Below are 12270 nucleotides of genomic sequence, written 5' to 3' on the forward strand. Positions count from 1 at the left end.
TCAGAACACCTCCTGTTGACAGTCTCTACGTCGAGGCAGATGAACCATCTCTTACCCAACGCCGTATAAAATTATCATTACAGTATATTACCAAACTATATTCTAACGTGTCTAATTCTGCGTTTCACTGCATCTTTAATCCTCTTTATGAGGATTTGTACAACAAGAAATCTTCTCTTGTTCCGCCTCTTGGGCTCAGGATTAAGCCATTCATTACTGCTGCCGGCATTGAGCTGGAAAATATATCTACTTCCCGTCTTCTTTCTTCTCCTCCTTGGCAATTGGTTAGGCCACAGGTTGACCTCACACTGACTAAGTTTAAGAAAGCAGAAACTTATGAATTACAATATAAACAAGAATATAATCAATTAAAAAGTAAATATAATACATATATATCCTTATTTACAGATGGTTCCAAGGATGGTGGCGCGGTTTCTTGTGCCACTGTCATTGGGTCCAAAACAATATCTTCCAGATTACCCAAAGGCAGTTCAATTTTCACAGCAGAAGCAAACGCAATACTAACAGCTCTTAAATATATTAATAAACACCGTAAATATAAACAATATATCATCTTTTCAGATTCTCTTTCGTGTCTTCAGGCTATTAAAAATCTTTCTTGCAAACATCCACTTTTATTAGAAATTATTGAATTGTACAATGAACTTGCTACTGGCCAATGCGACATCGTCTTTTGTTGGTTCCCCAGCCACGTTGGCATTTCTGGGAACACCATGGCTGATCTTGCTGCTAAGGCAGCACTCAACAAGTCTGTGACACCACTTCTTATCCCATATTCTGATTACAAAGCTAGCATTAGAACCTACATCCGTGATCTGATGCAGAAGAAGTGGGACACCCAAGTAGGTATTAATAAATTACATGCACTAAAAAACCCTACACTGGTTACACCTACTTGGGTTGTCAGTCCAGATTTGAAGAGGTCATCATACGACGATGTCGTATTGGCTACACAAGATATACTCACGAATACCTATTAAAATGTGAGGATCCTCCATTTTGTATCCCTTGTGATGAAAGAATCACGGTCAAGCATGTCCTGCTTGACTGTGTTGAATATTCCATCACAAGGGATATCTATTTCAAAGTCAAAACTATGAATGATCTTTTTAGTAATATAAGTTCTCATTTAATTATTGCATTTTAAAAAAAATTAGACTTGTTAACTGATTTGTAAATAGATACATATTTTATTATTGGTAGTTTAGATTAGTAACTGAGATTGTTAGTGGCTGTACCCTCAAAGGGTGTTGAAGTAGTGTAAAATTATACTCCTCCTGAGAGGGTACGTAAGTCCCAAAATGTTCAAAGTCAAACTGGCCAGGATTTTTAAACGTAGTATTCTTGTCATTTTAATTTTGGCTAACATTTCTTACAATCGCCAGCAGCTGAAGGGATGGTGTAAATCCAGCTAGGGTCCATGCAGGTAGCCAAGGTACTGTAAGTCCCCATGGTCCCTGGTATGGTGATCTACCTTCTGGTGTTGGCGATCTATAGCTTGTTTTTATATTGTATTGTCCAAAAGTGCTATCAATTTTAACTCTCCATACTAGTTTTAGTTGTAATTGTGATATTCTAGTTGTTTCACTGTCCTTCGTCGACAGGTTTTTACAGTTTACCATTACTTACTATGCATAAAATTAATTGTTCTCGTCACGATATGGCTGAAATATTGCCGATGTGAAGTTAAATTTTAACTCACTCACTTACTCTGGTGTCCCTCACCGTGATATTGCTGGAATGTAGTTAAAATGGGAGTAAAACTAAACTCACTCACATACTGCAAGAGTGGGCACTCATGGTGAGCACTTGGTAACGCTAATAGCTCTTCCGCCGTGTGGACCTGGGGTAGAATAGGCCCACAACACCCCACTGCTGGTCGTAACAGGCGACTAAAATGGGCGACCTGTTTGCCATTGGTGATTCCACCTAAAAGGATAGTAATCTTGAGGTCATTATCATCACAATTCTCGATGTATATAGCTTTCAATGGTCATATTGTCAAACAAACGTTCGGTAGGTACATTACCCTTAGAAAATAAACTGCAGCAGTATATGAGTTGGTGTTTCACCATATCATCACACTCGGTGTCACAGAGTAGACACATCCCACCTACAACAGGTAATACACCATCTTGACTGTACACAGGTCTGGTTGAACTTGGGTACAGTTCTCACTTTTTCCACAGTCAATGTGGGGCTAGAGCACAGCGAATGTTGGCAAAACGGCTCATTTCTGGTGTCTGAGTGAGCGTCATTTGCCAGTTATAATATTCTACGTCGGCTACTTTTCTATTTATAGTTGCACTCGATTCCAGTTTGCACGGGAAAAATACCAGTCTTCATGAATTCACTCATATGCAAAGAGAGATCGTACTTTTGAACAATTTTCAGAAGATCATGGGTTAACCACACATCACACGTGTTATCAGTAATAAACTGTCCTATTCTATACAGGAGTACTCTTTTGTGGGTGCTTCCAGTACCTGCGCGGCATAGCCTGCCGAGCAGCATGAGTTTGAGTCTGTCGATGGTTCCATGCATTGACCAGAGACCCAAGCTTTGAACAGTTGCTGAAGTTTTGAGCAATACGACCAAATAACCGTTGAACTCGCTCCATGATGTTATATTCTGTTTCCGTGAAGTTTGTCCATAATTCACAGGTCAAGTATGTTCTCGTCACGATATGGCTGAAATATTGCCGATGTGACGTTAAATATTAACTCACTCACCAAAACTTTACAGGCATAGAATGCACAAGGAAGTATAACTCTACGCCAAATGTTTACACATCCTATAGGACTTATAAAACCAGCCTTAAGGGAATATAGCAGTTTTCTGGCTTTTTGCACAGGAACGCTCTGTTCGTTCGGCATGTTGTTTATTACTTACAAGGGATCCAGCATTTATGGTATTACTCACTGTCGGAAGAACACTTTCACCAAGTCTAAAACACACATTTCTGTCAACCGAATGACCGCCTTTGAATATCATCACACAGCCTTTATCTGCATTGTACGTAAGGCGCCATTAAATAGCGTGCGATTGGAGAGTGGTCAGAATGAACAGTAGTCCTTTTAGCTGAGGACTGAGCAGTATTGTGTCATCTGCTAGTAGAATGCTTAGGATATGTTCATCTCCAATGACGAGGCCTTTTGAAAGCATATCCAGATGTGTGATGAGGTCATTAATGTAGACAAGGAACATGAAGGCAGAGAGTACTCTCCCTTGTCCTACACCTTGCTTTATGTTGAGCGTCCGGCTTGTACATCCGTTATGGAGTACATATGCACATGGGTGTTCATAGCTGTGGTTCACAAGGTGCCAGGCACGACCTTGTATTCCATGGTCAAACAGTTTCACTTGTGGACCATTATGCCAAATGCGGTCCAATGCTTTCTCGTTGTCGAGAAATGCAGTATATACATTTGATCATCACTGTGTATACTAGGGGATTATTACATCTTGTATAATGAATTTGAATGGATGGTTCATCATGACTTATGTGGGATTGATCACTTCCCCGCCATTCTCAAAACAATCAACCCTCGTGATGATCCACCTTTATCAAGAAGGAACTGGTCATTATATGGAAACTCTGTGTGCTGAACACCTCAAACATGACTTTTTTAGGAACAGTGAAGATCCTATTCAGTCGTTTTCCGAAATACTTTATGACATTGCTGACAGAACAATTCCACAGTCCTCTACAGTTCCACATATTCGTAGACCATGCTTTAGTAATGAATGTAAACAGGCCAGAAGGTGTAGGAAGAAGCCAAAAAGTAATTTCACAGACATCCTACAGTACATAAGTTAAATAAAGTTCAAATTTTAAATGTCAAGGTTCGACTCAGCATTACCCAGAGAGTCAGAAGGGCTGTAGTCCCGGTGGAGAACCCGAGCACTCTCCCGATCTGCGCCAAGATATCAGGAGGTACCAAACCAAGGGCACCGAGAACAATGTGGAGTCTGACGACGGTGTACTTGTGATGCAAGCGAGACATTTCAAAGCATAGGTCCGCATATTAAGCATGCTTTTTCTGAATCTTGCCAATCACATTGCTGTTAAGGGACAGAAAATTCAATGATGTAAATAAATTCATTGGCTTTATCAAACAGGACAAGATCATGTTTGTTGGCTGGGAATCTTCCGAGGCTATATATGGGCCTGTTCCACAGAAGTTTAAAGCTATCATTTTCCATGAGGACCTGGACATGTTCAGGGTCGTACCATGGATGGACCTCGGAGTCAAAGCCACAGGCATGGCAAAGACGGTAGTAGAAACAACGAGCCATGCCATACTGTTTGTGCCAAGGAAGGGCATCCACTGACAAGGTGCTGGGCAGTTTCTGTAAATTCATTGCACAATCGACATTTCTTGCAAATATTTTCTTTTACAATCATTTTTAGGCGATTGCGAGTGGGAAGTGATAGGTCCTCAGCAGCAAACAGAAATTATTATTATTAAAACATACCAAATTATCTTTGCAGTATGTCATAAATAATAAAAATATCATCACTTGTTACACCTCTTTTGATAAGAATCCAACCATTATGTTTTCTACTACTACTGTGATATTGCTGACAAACTAAACAAAAACATTAAAAAATGAATGGTGACACAACCCTCTGCCAAACGGGGATCTAACAGGCTTGCTAACTTGTTAAAATAGTTGTCTTGTAACACCTTTGACAGAGACATGACTTGCAGTCAGATGGTGGCCGCATGAATACGTGCAAACACCGAGTTGCGGGTACGTGCAGTACACTTGAACCAAATACTGTGACTACGTGTCCCAGTCCACCCAGCTGTGAATGGGTACCTCGTTAGGATGAGAAGGCCACAATAACTCGGTGCGCCTAGTGGCTGCAAGAGTTGTATGCTACCCAGGGAGATGAGATTGATAACATGATGTGCCGTTGAGACTGACATCCAATGATCGAGGGAAAAAATACCAGCACCTTGAGCAAGCACTAGTTGCCTGGATATGTGCGATATATAAATATCATATAATCTACTGCTACTAATCCATTTATATAGCGCCTAGTATCCATCTGACTCACTGGACGCTGTTATCAGAATCTGATTATTATTAATAACCCAAGCTGCGTGTTAGGCGCTAGAAGGTTATAGTCACATAACTTCATCCAACCGGGTACCCATTTTCTGCTGGGTGAACAGAGGTAATTTTGAACAAACTCACTTGCCTAAGGTGAGACCACATGTATCACATGAGCTTCGTTGAGGGGCAGGACTGAAGTCCTATAAACTCTCAGGAGTCAAGCTGCCACACACCCATCCGAGAACTCTCCGAGCTCGAAACTTCAACTGATTCGTGACCTGAGCTCTATGCACAAGACCACACACCGCCACTACTGCTGGCATTGTCCTGGTCAATATATCTCCTTCCCATCGTCTTTGTTACCCGTTTTGTTAATTACTAAGGTTCAAGTCGACCTTACATTGACCACATTTAAAAACGCAGAAATCAATTAATTACAATATAAACAAAAAATTCAACAATTAAAAAGTAAATATAATTCATGCAAGTCCTTATTTACAGATGGATCCAATTATGGTGGCTCAGTTGTTTGTGCCACTCTCACTGGAACCAGAACAATATCTTCTAGATTACCCAATGACAGTTCAATTTTCACAGCAGAAGCAAACGCAAAAATACGAACAGCTCTTAAATACATCAATAGACACCCTAAATATAAACAATACATAATCTTTCCGACTCTCTTTCGTGCTTTCAGGCTATTGAAAACTTGTAAACATCCACTTTTAACTGAAATTATTGATTTATACAATGATCTTGCTACTGGCCAATATGACATCGTCCTCTGTTGGTTACTCAGCCATGTTGGCATTTCTGGTAACACAATGGCCGATTTTGCTGCTGAGGTAGCACTCATCACATCTGTGACACCACTTTTGTCCCCATACTCTGATTACAAAGCTGTCATTAGATTTTATATCCGTGATCTACTGCAAAAGAAGTGGGGCACCGAAGTAGGTATCAATAAATTGCATCACATAAAGTCAACTATCGGTTACACCTACTTGTGTTGTTTGTCCAGATTTGAAGAGGTCATTATGCGACGATGTTACATTGGCCACACAAGATATACGAACGAAGAAGAAGTTTATTCAGTATTTGAGGCCACATGGCCAAGAGTACAAACATATAAGAACAATATTGTGCGGATGGACAGACAAAAACAATGTAATTAGTTCATTTTCATACAGGCAAGTTACGCTTTAGAAATAATGCTATTGACTTCAATAGATGTGCATTTGTTGTTGTTAAAAGTTGTTTAAATTTTAATCTTGATGGAAACGTATGGTAATAACTAGGTAAGTACAGTTTTCTTCGTACAGAATAGAATGGACACACAAGTAGAAATTGAAATTCATCCTGTGTAACATTAAAATCACATTTGTCACATATCAATACATTGGAATTTATATTATTATTATAACGTTGTTGTTGAACATTTAACTTATGGCTTAAACAGCGGAATTTGCATAAAATGCGTATAAGGTCCTTGTTATGACAAAGTTCCAATATGTACTTTTCAGGTTCGAGGGCGGACTTGATTGCTCCATAGTCTTTCAGAAAAGATGATGTTATCCTAGAGTAACAATTTTGAATTTCAATATCTCGACATCTTTGTCTAAATTCACTTATAAAAGTTTCTATATTCCCTCATTCCTGTGTAATCCAAACGTAAGAAAATCCAGTTCGGAATAAAAGTAGACGCACATGCGTAACCCAGTTGCAGCTGCCACTATCGTCTTGCAACTTTAACATTTCATAACATGATTTTGGATGTCGATTATTGTCCATATGTAATATTCTGCACCAATATTTGATACATCTGCCGTAATATTTAACGCATAATTGGGTCCTGCCAATTTCACCAAGTACAGCATTTGAAGAAACATTTTTATTAACACACAGGAAACGTTTGAAAAAGAAACATTGGATTTTCTCAATGTGAGGACCATATGAATGCCCCCAGATTTCACTACCGTACAATAATATTGGGGATACCTTACTATCAAATATTGCTGAAGCAACTTTCAAAGATATATGTGAAAAATCTTTAAACATTTTAAATATAGGGAACGAGGCTTTTTTGGCTTGAAGACTTAGTGTTTCACATGTCTTCGACCATATCAATTTTGTGGAAAAAACAACACCTAGATATTTATAGTGTGATACAACATTCATTCGGTTTCTATTATAGAACCATTTTTCTGATTTCTTAAGATATCCACCATTTCTAAATACTACTTTACAAGATTTGATAAGATTAACTTCTAAACCCCATTTTGAGCAAAAACGATAAAATGTATCAAGTTTTCTTTGTAAACCAATAACAGTGTCATCAAGTAAGGTAACATCATCTGCATAAAACAGTAATATACTGAGTCAAAAAAGAAACTTCACATTCTTTCTTCAGGGCACTATAAAAGAACAAGAGATGGTAAGATGGTTAAATTGGTATTATTTCATTGCCGAGATCTGTGTGATGTACTCGATACACTGACATTGCCATAATCAGTTCCATTAGGCTACACCGCCGTTCCAAAACATGGGTATACAGAATGTCAAGTCACAAGAATAAAAATGCGAAATTTCTCAGTTCAATATCGTGTATGGCCGCCCCGCGCATTCACCACTGCCAAACACCGTCTCCTCATCGACTGCCTGATGCTTGTGAACACGTGGTTGGGGATTCTGCGCCATTGCTCTTGCAAGGCAGCGCCAAGTTCTGCAAACTCTGAGGTTGGTTCCCAAGACCACGAAGCCTTCTCCCAAGTGCATCCCAAACGTGCTCTATTGGATTAAGGTCAGGGGACCTCGATGGCCAGTCCATGACGTTGATTCCACCGTTTTGAAGGAAATTTCGTGTCAACATCGCGGTATGCGGCCGAGTATGATCATGCTGGAACTGTAGACCTGGGCCATGAGCCGCCATGAAAGGAACGAGTTCAGGGGTGAGCACCTGGTCGCGGTAAGCAGCAGCTGTGAGGTTTCTAGAAGTCGGGAACGGTTGTTCCCACAGAAAGCACCCCACACCATGCAACTTCCGCCCCCGAATCTGTCGACTTCCTTCACACAACATTGGGCATACCGTTCACTACGTCGCTTCCAGACTCTATGCCTGCCGTCCGCGAATCTGAGAGTAAACCTGGATTCATCGCTAAAGACGACTCGATTCCAGTCTCTCTGGGTCCATCGGAGGTGACGTTTGGCCCACAGCAGTCGTTGACGTTGATGAAACGGCGTCAATATTGGCCCACGATATGGACGTCGAGAATGGAGATTGGCAGCCCGCAACCGATTTCGAATGGTCTGTGAGGACAGTCGACCTCTAAACATCTCAGCCCTGGTTCGTGTAGCCGGCAGAAATCTGTCACGTAGGTGACGTAGGACGATTTGACGGTCTTCTGCTCGTGACGTCACACGTGGACGACCCGACCTTGGGCGATCAGAAGTGGTGCCAGTTTGTTGTAGACGACCTCGCAAGTCATTAACAGTACGACGGCTGCATCCCATTGCTCTTGCGACGTCAATAACTGATCTTCCCGCTTGCAACATGCCAACGGCACGTTCACGTTGCACATTTGACAATCGTGGCATTTCAAGTACCGTTAGAACTGTGGTTTAAACGTGTTTTTTTCAATTCTTGAGGCCAATGCAAACACGTGCATATGAAGAAAACTTTGATGCGAAGATCACGTGAACGACTGCACGTGCAAAACCTGATTTGGCACTAACGTCATTTGCACGACAAATGGATGGGTTTGAGTGGGTTTTGCTAACGTTTTTTTCTAGAGTCGAAAGACAGGATCCCATTTCGGATACATAGATGTATCATCAGAGAAAAATTATTCATTATTTTTCAAATTACATTTTGTGAAGTTTCTTTTTTGACTCAGTATAGAATATCACATTTAAACCATCTTTGACAAATATTCCTCTTAATTCACAGTTATTCATTTCATCCACAAGCTCGATGATAAAATGTATAAACAGAGCTGGGCTAAGCATGCAACCTTGCTTTACCCCAGATGATGTGTTAAAGATTTCAGATCTCTTATTTCCAACTTTAACACAAGCTGATACCTTGTCATACATATCTTTCAGCAACTTGATCATTTTACCATGGACACCTTTGGTGAGGAGTACATATAAAAGCTTATTTCTATTTACAAAATCAAAGGCTTTTCTAAAGTCAATAAAAGCTGCATAAAATCGATGTTTGGGTTTTCTTAGATATTTTTGGCATAGAGATTGAAGGACAAATATGTTATCGACTGTTGAATAGTCAGCTCTAAATCCTGCTTGACACTCATGTAAAATCTCATGCAATTCCATCCAGATACGAATTCTGGAGTCAAGGATAGAAGTGAAAATTTTACCCATCACATTCAACAATGATATGCCACGATAATTATTCGGGTCATGCTTATTACCTTTCTTATACAATGGTATAATCATACCGATGTTCCAGTTGTCTGGAAATACACCGGTGTCTAATACAGCGTTAAACAGTAATTCGAAGTATGGAATAATGAAATTTGCATTTTTTTTAAACACAGGTGGTATTCCGTCAGTGCCCTGGGATTTTCCGGTCTTAAGGGATTTGATACCCTGTTCTATTTCCTTTTTAGTTATTGGGTCTGATAAGAGGTCTTCATTGTCACAGTCTAAACAGTCATGACTTGATATATATTCACGAGCGGTTTCATCAAAACCTTCGTCATTTACATTAGTTGCAGGATTAAGTAATTCCTTGAAATATGTAACCCATTTACAAATGGGAATACAGTTGTTCCCTCCCGAACCAGTTGTAAGGAATTTTACCTTAGACCAAAACTTCTTACAATCTGCGGCTGCTGCACGTATTTCATCAGCAATCATGTTATTTAATCTTCGAGATTTATCCCGGCATACACTTTTGAAATTCCTCTTTGCATCAATATAGCAATTGAGAGTTTCTCTGGACCGACACCTCCGAAACGTGTTTAAGTGAAAGATTTTTTTGTCTTAGCACGCCCACAGTCTTGGTCAAACCACTTAGGTTGTACAAGCATTTGTTTGGCTACTTTAGGCACGTCAGTTACACGTTAATGGCTTCCTACATGCTGCATTAGTTCTACCAGCTTGTCCGCTGCAGCATTAATATTTACGTTTACCAATTGTTGAAAGTCATCAACAATATTAGATGCTACATGAGACGTTATGTTGAGATCAAATTGATAGTCCTTGCTCTTACATGCCTTGAATTTGTCAATTTGATAACACTCTATGCTTCTTTCATTATTGTTGCTATCGGCTTCTACCCCTGCAACAACACCGAGGTTTATAGTGCATGATAATGGTAAGTGATCCGAGTCTGGTCGTGAATGTACAAACATGTCTAGAATAGCACTAAAACAGTTTGTTTAAGCCAGTATGTAGTCTACAAGACTCGATCCATTATGAGTAATACAAGTAATTGAACCCCTCTCGTCCCCTTGCTTTCTGCCATTTACAATGTGTATGCCCCACAGCTTGCACAGTTCTAGGAGAGCGAGACCAAACTTATTAGTTACACTGTCTTCAGTTGTTCTAGGTTCGTTGAAATAGTCGGGTAAATAGAAATGTGATAAAGGGAGATAATCAGTGTCATTATCATTTTCAATCAAATAATCGTCATTTGAACCAACCCGAGCGTTAAAATCTCCGAAGAGTACTATAGGTATGTCTTCATGATAATTTGCTCTAATGGATGTCAGTTTTGATTCTAGTTCATCAATATCGTTTGAACCAGTGTCATTGTAGAGCGGGGAACCTTCAGGGAGAATGTGGAGAAAACCAATAATGCCAATATTATTAATATTGAAAAATACACAATTTTGCCAGGTAGAAAAGATTCTTATGTATAAATGGCTGAAAGTGCTTCTTATATAGACGGCAACTCCGCCAGAATATCGTCCGAAATGGCCCAATCTTCTCGCAGCAGAGGTATGGCAAACATATCCAGTAAAGAGTGATTCAGTTTCGCTCATATCATGTTTTATGGTTTCTACTAAGCCAAAGATGTCAAATTGTTCACAAAACCGCATGAATAAATTGTCATGTAGGTGGGACTTGTCATGTAGGTGGGACTTGTCATGTAGGTGGGACTTGTCATGTAGGTGGGAATGGATACCCTGAACATTCCAGACACAAATGTTCTGGATCAGGTTGGACGTTGTAGCTTTATCTTCTAACATTGGTGATGCATCCGGTTCCAGTGGATGGCCACGGCCGTCTTCCTATGCTGAAACTGACGCCCATTGGGTACCCCCGGTGCCGTCCCCCCAAGGCCCTAAGAGGCGACCTTCCGTGGGCCCCCCGGGAACCGCGACCCGGTGTGCCCCGGCGTGCGGTAGAGGATCGATTACTGATCTTTCTTATGGCATCATTGTCAAGGACATAAACGTCGCCCTCTATCACGAGCTTATCATAAGAGAGAAAGTCGGTTTTATCATTTTCACGAGCCTCTACCATGTATGGTATAAGAGAAGCTCTGATCTTTCTGACTTTCTCATTTGCTACATGAATCAGTTCATTTCCTTTAAGTTTAGTTTTTGCGAGCTCAAAGACGCTTACCTTGTCTTTGTATGACAGGAATTTTGCGATAATGGGCTTGCGTTTTCCTTTTGTCTTTAGACGATTGGCTCTCTCGATGGGGACAGTGTTTGCGTTGTCCATTCCAAGATGGTCACGGAGGAAATCTCTCACTAGCGTCTCTGTCTCTGACCATTTCTCCCCGATCGCACTCTCTATCCCGTGAATGATTAAGTTGTTCCTCCTGCTCTGGGCCTCTTCTTTATCAACCTGATTTTCAAGTCTAGCAAGTCTATCTTTGAGTTCAACATTTTCTGTTTTCAACTTAGAAAACTCATCTGATATTTCTTTCCTTACTGTATCGAACTTCTTGTTGAGATTACTCAAATCCGATCTTATAGATCTCAAGACTTGTGCCATATCGTCGTCATAATTGTCTGATTCGCCGTTGTCCGAAAGTCCATCGCTGGAGAAGGCGAGTATAGATTGCCTGGTCCCCATGCTGCGAGCACCCTAGTAGCATTGCCCCTACCCCGGGGCCCTGGGTTCAGCTCCACGTCGCAACACACTTCGAGATGACGTTGGACAAATTTGATATATATGCATGGCTTTGATGTACTTAATTTACTT

This window comes from Haliotis rubra, unplaced genomic scaffold, assembly GCF_003918875.1.
Source record: "Haliotis rubra isolate DU_JTF1 unplaced genomic scaffold, ASM391887v1 Scf933, whole genome shotgun sequence".
Taxonomy (NCBI): domain Eukaryota; kingdom Metazoa; phylum Mollusca; class Gastropoda; order Lepetellida; family Haliotidae; genus Haliotis; species Haliotis rubra.